This window comes from Petaurus breviceps, unplaced genomic scaffold, assembly GCF_028583685.1.
Source record: "Petaurus breviceps papuanus isolate PSGF00001 unplaced genomic scaffold, PetGlider_PUasm1.0 189, whole genome shotgun sequence".
NCBI lineage: Eukaryota > Metazoa > Chordata > Mammalia > Diprotodontia > Petauridae > Petaurus > Petaurus breviceps.
The window spans coordinates 40,877,596-40,890,650 of NW_027185809.1; the positions used below are offsets into that span (position 1 = coordinate 40,877,596).

The window sequence follows — 13,055 nt, forward strand, 5'->3', positions numbered from 1 at the left end:
GTTCCTTTTTGCCTGAACCACTTCAGTTTTGGCCAGAAACCCTGAAGGTATTCCCCTCCCAGATCTATTTTTTTTCTTAAAGAAACTATTCTTTGCCTCATTTTTTTTATTAAGCTTTAATCACTGGATGGGCATTGCTCCAGTCAAACTGAGGCCTGTTAAAGACCTTAGTTTGAAATGGCCAAGGTCCCTCACTGCATCCTGGGTCATCTCTAGCTGTCCTGATCCATATCTGGCCACTGGATCCAGATGGCTCCAGAGGAGAAAGTGAGACTGGTGACTTTGCACAGCCCTTAATCCAAATGACTTGCATGTCACGGCATCACCTCCCTTTGAGAATGATGGACAAACAGCAACCTCTGTGAGTGGAGAAAGAGCTGCCCACTAGGAAACAAACTTCCTTCTTTCCTTCCTTCCTTATTCTTTCTTTCTTCTTTGTTTCTTCTCTCTTCACATAGGGTACCACACCTTTACCTGCCAGTACTCTGCTCAAAGGGAATACATATTTTAATTTCTAAACCATTTTTTTATTTCATTTTTTCCTCTTAAAAACCAGCCTTAACCCCAAATCATTCTGGTCCCAGAACAAGTCCTACTTGGTCACTGTTTGGGCCCTGATTGGCTCAGGATGAATGTAAATAACAATTGTTTCAGTTTTGGTCAGAAACCCTAAGGGTGTTCCCCTCCCAGATCTATTTTTTTTTTTAAGAGGCCATTCTTTACTTCATTTTTTTAATTAAGCCTTAATCACTGAATGGGCACTGTCCCAGTCAAACTGAGACCAGTTAAAGACCTTAGTTTGAAAAGGACAAGGTCCCCCACTGCATCCTGGGCGATCTCCAGTTGTCTTGATTTACATCTGGCCACTGGATCCAGATGGCTCCAGAGGAAAAAGTGAGACTGGTAACTTTGCACAGCCTTCCCTCACTTAAATCCAATTCACATGCATGTCACACACAGTATCACCTCCCTGATGCCATGGTCCTCTTCAAGACCATAGGACAAACAGTAACTTCTTCATGGATACTCAAATATTTTTTTCAATGAAGGAGTTTGAATCTTGGCTATGACATTCCTAGGACTTTTCCCTTACAGATTTCTTTCAGGAGACAATTGGTGGATTCATTCTAGTTTTAATTTGCCCTTTCATCCTAACAAATTTGGGCAATTTTCATTTGAGATATTTTTCATCAATCAACAAGAATTTATTATGCAATAACTACGTACCAGGCACTGTGGCGGGGATAAAAAAAAAGGCAAAAACTGCCCCAGTCCTCAACGTGCTCACATTCTAATGGAGAAACAACATGCAAATGACTATATAAAGTACATACAAAATATATACAAGGAAAATGGTAGGTATTTCAGAGGGAAGGCACTGGTATCTCTTGAAATACAAACTTTTTTTTATCATGGTTTTAGAGAATCTAATGATTCTAAAATAGAAAAATTCTAAAAAACTCTCTATCCCTATGCTTTAACTAACTTTTAAGTACTTAAAAGATAACTTGTGAAACATTTGGCACATATTTAATAAATACTGACATTATTTCATTCTCTACGGATCCTTTAAAGATAATGCAGTTTGGCTACTTCCCTATTTTAACAATGTCTATTTTTCGCTGTTGCCTTGTCTGAGATTATGATTGCTATTTTTAGTTTGCCTGAACCATAATAAATTCTGCTCCACTCTCCCATTTTAACTGTGAATACTTATGTTTCAAGTACATTTACTATAAACAATATACAATGTTAGCTTCTAACATCTATACCATTCTGTTACTCTCTCCAAGGGTATGGTAAGTTCATCCATTAACATTAATAATTTTTTATTATTAACCATATATTTCCCTCAAAAAAAAAAAACCACATAGTTTTCCCTCTTTGTAAAGACAGCAAGAGAGAAGATAATAAAAGAAAAGAGATGTGATTTAACAGCAGTAATCTACAACTGAAACAGTAACTTATACCCCCTGCAGACCCTAATCAATCGTTCTTATACTTTCTTCTTTGATATTGAGCCCCCTTCTATCATTTACCTTCCAAAATTTAAGGGGTTTTTTTGTTTTATACTCTCCTCAGTTCCACTCTGTCTCTTAAACTCCACCCTCTCCCTATTCCTCTTTCTGACAATTTCTCTGCTGAATCTAATGTATTTCTACACCAAACTTCGTGTGTGTAATCCCACTTTGGATTCAGGTAAGTGACAGTTTCATGACACACCAACCCCCTTTCCTCCATGTTTTCACATTCGCTTCCCTAGTTCATTATTTTGTATTCTTTCCCTTCCCTTTTCTTTCCTCCCTTTTCAAAAAAGAAATCTTTAAGAGAATATTTTCAAGTTCAACCAATTATTCCAAAAAGCAGAAGTTGAGGAAAACATAAGTATGATTAGGATGAAACTCTTTTAGTATTATTACCCAAGAACCTGATACATTTCAAAGCTTCTGGCAGTTAACCCCAAAAGGATAGTCTTCTCTCTCCCTCATCTCTTACATCTAATCAGTTACCAAGTCCTGACAATTATTTTTCAATAATTTTTCTCACATCCATCAGCTCCCTGCTTTTACAATCCTAGTTTAGGCTCTTAACCCAATATCTCTATTACTGCATCTAAGTGCTCTTCCTACCTCCAATTTCTTCCCTACTCCAATGTATCAATGGTATCCTTGCCAGATTCATCTCCTTATGTATCTTTTTAATCATATTATTTCCCTAATCATAGGCAGCTAGGTGGCACAGTGGATAGAGTGTCAGGCCTGGAGTCAGGAAGACCTGAGTTCAAATCCAGCCTCAGACACTTACTAGCTGTATGATCCTAGGCAAGTGACAACCTATTTGCCTCAGTTTTCTCATCTGTAAAACGAGTTGGAGAAGGAAATTGCAAACCACTCCCATACCTTTGCCAAGAAAACTTCAAATGTGGTCACAAAGAGTTATACACAACTGAAACAAATGAAAAATGAAGAAGAAAAATCAAAAGTTGCTGAATGGCTCCCCGTAGACTATAGGACAAAATTCAATCCCTTCAACTAACTATTCAAATCCCTTCAGAATCCAGGCCCCATTAATCTCAAACTTCACTCAAACTAATTCATTCACCATTCTAGGAACATGTTTTATACCTTTATACATCTATCCTGTTCCATGCCTCCACTGCTCCCTATGCCTGGAATTACCTATTTCTGGGCCCTCTTTCCTTCCAACTCCAATAAATGAAACCCTATTGCTCCTTCAAGGCACAGCTCAAGTGCCAAATTCTATATGCCAACTTTCTTTTCTGATCACTTCAGTCAAAAATGAAATTACTATAGCCTTAGAGCACTCTCTCCTCTGAACCACTATTTTTCATAAAACCACTTTTTAGTATTTTTTTCATAAAACTGAAAAGACATAAACTATATACTACCTTATATTATAATTATTTGTATTCATACATTGTTTCCTTTAGTTGACTACAACCTCCTAAAGATAACTGTTCAGACATTTGTATGTCTCCCAGAGCATTTGTTCTGAGGATGAAGTCATCTTTAAAGCATTTGGCCTAGATAAAATTTTTTAAGCAAATTGTTTCCAAAAGAAATGGCTTCAGCTGTACAACAGTAATAAAAATACTTGATTATTTTTGTGCTGGGTCATAAACAAAGTTATAAATATTTCATGGAATCACAGATCCATTTGAGTACATATGTTCAAAATACAACAGCATTAAACTTAAGAGTAATTGCAATTGACTAACCAAGATAACCCTATTTTGATTTATTATAGTCATCTGCATTTGCCCTACAACTTCTGTTATTCATTTACACTATAATCCCTTCAACTTTAAATTAGCCAAACACTACCAACTGGTCTCATTCTCAGTACTGTCATGAATGTGCCTTTTCTTCCATCCAGGCAAACATCCTTACTGTCCCTCCACTCTCTTACTATTAAAAACCTGCCCCTATCTGGATAGCCTCCTACCAGTTACCACATCTTTTACATTTTAATCTAAATATACCTTCTCAATGAAGCATTTCTTCAAGAAGACCATGGTTCAGATCAGTTCTATATTCTAACCTATCTTTTCTATGATACACATCTTTACATATGAAGGCCTAAATGCAGATACCTATCCATTTATGGGCAGGTAAATATCTGATGGGTATTCCCACCTCAGTGTCCCTCAGGCACCTCAATTTTGATACATCCACAATGGAACTCGTGTATCTTCCTAAATTAACTTCTTTTCTTGTCTTTTTTATTTCTATTTAGGGTAACTAACGACCTGCTTCCCATCCTTAACAGTCTTCTCTAACACCTCCCTCTCCCTTGCCCCTATATCAAATCAGTTGTTAAATCTTTTGTAGAGGTGGAATCAACCGTTCTTGGATGCATCCCTCCCCCTTGTCTCACATGACCTATTTGGGTTACTCATCAATTCTCATCTAGACTACTAATTATTCTCTCTGATCCAAAGTTATCTATCCCAATTCATCCCAATCTCTTCCCAATTCATTCTCTATACAGCTACCAAAGTGATACTCTGAAAGCAAAAGTTAAAAAATATTTCACTCCTCTACTCCAAATGCTACAGTGGTTCCCTACTGTCTCTTAGATCAAATACTAATTCTTGTGTTTGTCACTGAAAGCCCTTCACAACCTAACTCCAGCCTATCTTTCCTGATGTTACCTCCATTGACATTTTCCATTCCAGCACACAGAATGGCTTACTCCTCCTCATAAATGACAATCCAATGCCTGTGTTCCTGTCACTGCTCAGGCTGTGGACTACTATTCCTCATCACTTCTTCCCTAGTAGAATCCTTAGGCTGGCTCATAATACTTCCTCCGTGAAGCCCTTCCAGATCCTCACAGTTGGAAAGTATTTCGTCTCCCTCAAAATCACTGTGTAATTACTTTGTTTTGACTTAACTGTGTATGCATTGTTTTCACCCAGTAAAATTTAAGAAACTTTTGGGATAGTTGTCTTTGTATTTCCACTGCCTAGTACAGTGAACAGGGCAGAGGATCACAAATCAAAAGCTGGAGACACCTCAGAGGCTATCTAATACAAATATCTCATTTTATGAAGAAGGAAACTTGAGCCCAGGAAGATTAAGTAACAATTAAGTAGCTTAGTAGACTGAACACAGGACATGGAGTCAGGAAGACTTCAAATCCAGCTTCAGATACTTATTACCTGTTCGACCCAGGGCAAGTAACTGCTGTCTGCCTCAATTTCCTCATATGTAACATGAGGATAATAATAGCACCTACTTCCCAGAATTGTTCTGCAGAGAATGTGCAATGCAATGTTTGTCATGTGCTTTGCAAATCTTAAAGTGATATATAAATGCTAGCTATTATTATTAGTCCCCGGTCACACAAGGATAAAGTATCGGAGGCAAGATTGGAATCCAGTTACTCTGACTCCAGAGCTGTGACTTTTCCAATGAACAATAATGCCTCCTACATAATGGACGTATAATAAATGCTTGTTGAATTAAATAGATATTTCTACCAATGGAAATTTAGTTAAGTTAATGTCGTACAATGTTAAGAGCACTAAGAGTCCAGGGACCATCTGTCCTCTGACTTATTATAGTATGACTTTAGACAAATCATTTCACTTCCCTGAGTCTCAGAGAACATAAAAGGACGAATTGAGAAAAAAATCTAGAAAGATTGTCTAAATCTAAATTTAAAGGTTGTCTGAGAATAAAGGGCTTTAAATGTCAAGCTAAAGAGATTATGTTTTATTGTATAACAGGAAATCACTAAAGATTCTTAAATGGAAGAGTGTCTTATCTGTACCTTATGAAAAATATTTTTTGTAGCTATGTGGAGGATGTATTGGAGAGAAGAGAAGTTAAAAAAAGGGAGAACAATCTAGAGGAAACAATCCAGGTGAAAGGGAGGTGGCCACATGGCTAGAGAAAAGGAGATGAATGTGAGAAATCCTGGGAAGGAGGAACGGCCAAGACTTGATAACTGATGCAAACTGATGAATTAGCAAAAGAACAATGAAGAGTAGATGGTGACAACTAAAGACAATGCCTTCAACAATAATAAGGAAACATGAAGCCAAGACAGGTTTTCAGGGAAACTATCTTGAGTTTCAACTGACTTTGAGACAATGAGAGGTGTCAGGAGCTCATAAAAAGATTAGGGTATCATCTACAGAGATATAATCATCAAACCCATAACCTCGAGGACAGGATTATAAGAAAGGCCCAAAGACATGCTTTGTATATCCGAATTCCCTTTATACTACTGGTTATATCATCACTGGCTAAAAAAGTATAGCAATAAGCCTAAACAGAAGTTAGAGATTTCCTATTGACAGATCTTGTATCTGTGTGTGGCTCATGTTAAATTCTATCACTGTATAAATACCTCAAATTTTTATAGTATTTATTCCTTTTAAGGATAATATTTAAAGATAATTTAAGGACTGATAGTGCTAACAGATCAAAGAGCTTTTGAAAATAATAAGTGACAAGGGGCGGCCAGGTGGCTCAGCGAGTAAGAGCACCGGCTCCAGTGTCAGGATGACCTGGATCAAATCCGGGCTCGGATACTCAGCACCACATCTAGAAATAACTGGCCATGTAACCTTGAGCAAGTTACTTAACCCCGATTGCTTTAAAAAAATAATAATAATAATAATAAGTGAGAAAAATAACAGTCATTTGTACCCAAAGAGCTTGATTTCTAAAATTACTATCTTCCTAAAAAGTTGACCTGAAATTAAGTAATATTTTAAGAAATAATACATTTGGGGCGGCCAGGTAGCACAGCTAGTAAGAACACCAACTCCAGTGTCGGGATGACCTGGGGATCAAATCCGGGCTCAGATACTCAGCACCACACCCAGAAATAACTGGCCGTGTAACCTTGAGCAAGTTACTTAACCCCGGTTGCTTTAAAAAAAAAAAAAGAAAGAATACATTTACATAGTCTTAAGTTTTATAAAAGTAATTTCCTCAAAATAGTTGACATTTTATCCCCATTTTATTAAAAAAAGGAGCCTGGAACACTGAGAAGTGGTGACTCATCCAAGATCATACAACTGAGTATCTAAGACAAGATTGGACAGCTTCCTAACTCCAAGTCCATTACTCTTCCCACTACACCACTATACGTCTAATATAAAAGCACTCTTCAAATAAGCCCAGTGGTGAAAAGCAAGTAATATTTTTTTTTAATGTAAAATGCTCCAATTCTGAAGATCTGGATTTTTGAAGAGCAGATCTGAAGAGTAGACTCATCTGTGAATAAAATTATTCTTAAGCCCAAAATAACTACATTTCTAAAATCCAGTTTCTACTGCTTTTTTCCCTCAAATAAACAAGTTTTGTAATTCATAAACATCTCAGAAACCCAAAGAGAAAACATACAAAGCAAACCCCAAAAATTCCTTACTGCTCTCCTCTGAGATCAGTGCTTTCCTTATAAACATATCTCTCTTTTCTATGATTTCATCAGCACCACGAGGTTCAGGGCAAACAGCCTATTCAGTATGTTTGATGAACTCTGGCTGCCCCTCTACTTTTCCCAAACCACCTATATAGATAAATAAAACAAGAGGTAAAGACACCTACAACTTTAAAGTTTTTAAAATAATAAAGTTAACTTACTCTCCTTATACATATGACATACTGTAAATTCATTGGAACAGTGGCCTTATCTTCTTCTGGTTGGCATACTTCCCTGACCACCCCATCTCCTACTCCTCACCAGTTCCTATCATAGTACTTTGCATATATTAAGTACATTATAAATGTTTCTTAAAATGAATATATCCAAGATCGGAAAGAATATTGAGGCCATCCATGTGCAGAACCAGCTTACCCAGAAAATCTTTATCAATAAGCACACAAGCCAAAGTGTATCCTCTATAATGACAAAAGTAAAATTTATCTGTTGATGGTACATAAATGCAATTTCTCCAGCCTGTTCAATTTGCTTTAATGCCACAAGGTATATATGGTAGCACATTCCTAGACTACGGTGACAAATTCAACACCATTATTCCGTATGTCGATCTTCTGATTTAAAGAAAACCAATACTGCAAATGAAAATGATCCTTCTGATTTTGATTTCTTGACTTTCTCCTAAAGTCATAGACTTGAATAACAAAACAGTTTTGCTAATAAGCTCACCATACATTCCCACCCCACCCCACTCCACCCTTAAATGAAAAAAATATATCCTATAAGCTGACTGATTCTAGAGATGCTTCTCAGATGGCAATGAACTAAAGAAATAGAATACTAGAGCTGTAGGCTTAATTTTTCATGCTTCCTGAAATCAGGAAAATCTAATTGCTCTAAGGCATGACCTTATTTTTCGGAAGTTCTGGACATATGAATCCTTCCTAACTTCTGACTGAATTAACATTTGCTTATTTCTAAGACTATAATCAGCAAGAGGTCTAATACAATATTCCTGAAAAGTGTTATTTGCCTACATAAAAATTAATCAGAGAACAAATCTGCAACCTTTTCAGAAATAAGAAAAGGAATACTTATTAAAATAAGTGGCATATGGTTAGAGGTACCCTAGGTTACAAAAGGGCACTAGGGTAGAAATTTCTGACAAGAAAGGTAACTAGAGGGGCAGCCAGGTAGCACAGCGAGTCAGAGCACCGGCTCCAGTGTCGGGATGACCTGGGGATCGAATCCAAACTCAGACACTTAGCGCCCACCCAGAAATAACTGGCTGTGTAACCTTGAGCAAGTTACTTAACCCCCAATTGCTTAGGGGCGGCCAGGTGGCTCAGTGAGTAAGAGCACCGGCCCCAGTGTCGGGATGACCTGGGGATCGAATCCAGACTCAGACACTTAGCACCCACCCAGAAATACCTGGCCGTGTAACCTTGAGCAAGTTACTTAACCCCAATTTCTAGGGGTGGCCAGGTGGCTCAGCAAGTAAGAACACCGGCTCCAGTGTCGGGATGACCTGGGGATCGAATCCAGGCTCAGACACTTAGCACCCACCCAGAAACACCTGGCTGTGTAACCTTGAGCAAGTTACTTAACCCCAATTTCTTAGGGGTGGCCAGGTGGCTCAGCAAGTAAGAGCACCGGCTCCAGTGTCGGGATGACCTGGGGATCAAATCCAGGCTCAGATACTTTGCACCACACCCAGAAATAACTGGCTGTGTAACCTTGAGCAAGTTACTTAACTCCAACTGCTTAAAAAAAAAAAAAAGAAAGGTAACTAGAATAGAAAGGTGCAAATCATGTAACTTCATCCACCTACACATAGCCATGGGATAAGCTACAAACCACTCCTTTAGAGTAACTGATACCAATTAGACTTCCCCTTCCCAACTTCTGGAAAAAAAATGAAAAATAATTCAAATAAAGGTTTTCTACATTAATACTTAGTTGTCCTCTAGAGTGTATGCATGTGCGAGCGCACGTGTATGTGTCTGTGAATGTGCATATATGTGCGCATGTGTGTGTGTATGTCCCAATTCTGATAACTTCAGACTTTCACATCCAAGCACTGAAGGTGACTGCCTCACAAAGTGACTTTCTCAATGGAGATTCCATCTGTCATCACATCTTCCACAAATACAAATTCTATCTCATGTCTGAACAAGAACACTTTCTATAACATTCCCAGACAAGTGGTCATCAAGACCATTTCACTTCTGGAAAATCCTAATCATAGGGAAGTTTCTCCTTCTACTTTTGCAATTTTCAACTAGATCTCCACGGTATCATGGAAAGAGATTCCATGGACATGGATAAAAAGCAGGGGTGTAGTGCAAGAGTGCTGGATTTGGAGTCAGAGGATCAAATCTGATAAATTCCACATGTGTGACCTTGGACAAGTTATTCTACTCCTCTTGGGCCTCAGTTTCCTTTTCTGTAAAATGAAAAGACTGATCTCTACTCTGCTCTACATGTTAAAACTTATAGTTCTGCCGACTGGGGCCAAGGAGTGCACTATAATCCAATTTCATTTGAAATCATGCCTTTCCCTTCATGCTTCTCTCCCACTGCTAGAGCCTTCTCTCTGGAATTACCACTGGCATACAGGATGTTACAAAACTCTTAGGGTGGTTTTAAGCTCTTAACAGTATTAAGATAATACCCGACCCTAGCAATAAGTGTATGTCCAACTTATGCTGAAACTAACCTACAAAGACATGCCAGGCTTTTCTATCTTGCTTGAAACAGACTTGAAGCCCAAATGCAATTAGCTTTAATAATACTGAGAGTCTAAAACTGCCCTAAGTCTTTTGGGACACCCTATATATCTTATATGTACAGCTTTGTTCACAAACTGTGCCCTAGAATTAGAATGTGAGCTCCTTGAAGGCAGGGACCATATGTTGAGAGCAGGAGAGGTGTTTGGTCTTTCTCTGTATTCCCAGTGTTTTAGCACAGTGCTGGATACATAGTAAGTGTTTAATAAGTGCTTGCTGATTGATCTACTCCATATAACAGCTCTTCACAAAACTGAAAACTGCAATTACCAACCAAACCTCCCAGGGCATGGTGTCCAGTCCAGAAGCATCTGCCTCTTGCCCCCCTGGCTCCCCTCCTCTGGTCCATGTCCCTTTTTTCAATGGGGCACCCGGATAGGGACCCAATACAAGAGATGTGGGTCTGACCAAGGAGGAGAAAGCAACTATTAGCTGCTGTCACTCTGTGTGCCACTGTGAGTCTGTAAATGCAAACAAAGAACAAATTCACCTCCGTTTCCCTAAGCTGCGACCTAAGCGGGTAACGTGACTGACAGCCCTAGCCTAAGGACTCCCTCCTCTCGACCCCTCCGGTTCGAATACCCTGAGGACCAGGGCCCAGGAAAACCCCGGAGACTGGGGAGGGAGGATGAGGACAGGGACGAGAAGGGGAGTGGTACTTACCTAAGAAAGTAGAGGGCCGGAGGCCCTCAGCGCCCAATCATCTCTAACTCGGATCTAGCCGTTGCAAAAAGCTGCAACTGACCAGACGCGGCCGGCGCAACTGACTCTTCTCTCCCCTCGACTCGGCAGCTATGGCAACTTGAACTAGCCGCCAGCCGTGGAGGCTGCAGCGGACCCCCGCAGCCGCCCCGTTGCCTTCTGGGAGATGTAGTCCATGTGACTTGAAACGGCGGACGGACCAAGAGCAGAGAGAACGCGAGGAGAGAAAATGGACTGCAAGTCCCAGGAAGGATTGGAACCGCCCGGAAGAAACCTGGAAGCCTGCACCAGCGTCCCAGGACCTAGGAAGGCGTTTGGCAGCTGCCCCAGTTGCGTCTATTCCCCTTCCCTCTCCTTATACTTTGGTTTAAAGGGCCAGTAGCCTGAGAGGGGTAGTTATCTGGAGTAATGATGCCTACCGGTGGTGGAGGTTTCGCATGCTCTTATACCAGTGTTGATTGAGGATCCGACACTGGAGTTGGACACACGGCTTTAGGTCCCTTAGGTCTAGCCAAAAGTCTAATGACCAGTGAGTCTCTTGACTCCATTTTCCATTAATACCAAATTGCTTCTTTAGTGACTCCCGATTGCCCTCATGATAAAATACAAATCATTCTGTTTGGTCTTTAAAGTCCGGCACAATCTAAAACAATCCCACCTATCTTTCCCCACTTAATTAAGTATTAATTCCCCTCATGCACTCTCCTATTCAACCAATCAGACCTTCTTCCAGTTTTCCCATCTATGACATTCCAGCTCCCACCCCTGTGTCTTTGCAGAAGTAGCTGAAACGCTCTCCTTACATACCTCGACCACTTGAAAATGCAGCACCCTTAAAATTTCAGCTCAAACTTACACGAAGTGGTACAAAGTGAAGTGAACAGAACCAGGAGAACATTGCACACAGTAACAGCAATTATTGTATAATGATCAACTCTGAAGGTTTAGCTATTCTCATCAATACAATGATATGGCAGTTCCAAAGGACTCGTAATGAAAAACGCTATCCACCTCCAGAGAAAGAACTGGAGGAGTCTGAAGGCAAATCAAAGCATGTTATTTTTCACTCTTTTTTTTATGGTCTTTTCCCACTTTGGATTTTTGTCTTTTTCACAGGATGGTTAATATAGAAATGTTTTTGCATGATCACACATGTATAATTTACATCAAATTGCTTACCGTCTCAGTGAGGGGGAAGGTAAGAGAGGGAGAAAATTTGGAACTCGATTTTTTAAAAAATGAATGTTAAAAATTATCTTTACATGTAATTGGGGAGAAAATATTTTTAAAAGTTTCAGCTCATTTAATCTTCTTCTAGAAGACTTTCCTGATAATTGAAGACTGCAATCATCCCATTTCCCTCAGTTGTTATTGCCACTCTTGAATCAGTGAACCTTTAATAAACGTTTATTAAGGGTGGGGATATAAAGAAATTTGTCCTATGTACTTGCCTGTGAACATACTGTGTAATTATAATAGCTATCGTTTCTGTAGTACATTAACGTTTGCAAACAATTTAACAAATGTCCCATTTTATTCTCAAAACATTCTGGAGGTAGGAGCTATTTTTATACCCTTTTTATAGATGAGGAAAGTAAGGCAGACCAAAATTGAGGGACTTGCCTGGCCGCAGAGCTAGCCAATGTGTGAGGCTGGTTGAACTAAGGTCTTCTTTTCTTGCTGGAGATCCACCACCTTGGAGACATTTCTATGGCAGTGATGAGCCTCAAGGGAAATGTGTGAATCAGAATATGGAGATTTGATTCAAACTTACAAGAGTAAGCACACAAAATAGAGGTTAGAGAGACAGATTAGAATAGGGGTGGCTTCCCAAGCCACTGGATTTCAACACTGCCCTAACCCTAACCCACCTTAGAACAGCTGAGGCCTGGGGGAGAGGGCAATGATCTTATCTTTACAGGTAACTCATGCTGACAGGTGTGGTCTGTCTGATCTGGGAGATGTTTATTCGTTTTTGTCAAAGTATTATTTATTTATTAAAGTATTCATGTTCTTTAAAATTACATTTAAATCTTCTGTTTTAAATTATACTAAATGCTGACTATAATGGTTCCTGGATGAATGTTTCATTATTTCTGAAGGGGAAAGAGCAAGAGGTTCACCAGAAGAAGAAGAAGAAAT

At 39.3% G+C, this 13,055-nt stretch overlaps 1 protein-coding gene across 8 annotated transcripts in view; it reads right to left on the minus strand.

The window, feature by feature from the left end:
* The window catches only part of CEP128 (centrosomal protein 128), a 576,359-nt gene extending 565,183 nt beyond the window's left edge, over positions 1 to 11,176 (minus strand). The window contains exon 1 of one of the 8 annotated variants that reach the window (XM_069092343.1): positions 10,875 to 11,176. The gene's annotated coding sequence lies outside the window, so the exon portion shown is untranslated. The remainder of the gene's footprint in view (positions 1 to 10,874) is intronic. The other 7 variants (XM_069092342.1, XM_069092344.1, XM_069092346.1 and 4 more) reach the window with 7 other exon arrangements.
* Positions 11,177 to 13,055: the final 1,879 nt, after the last annotated feature.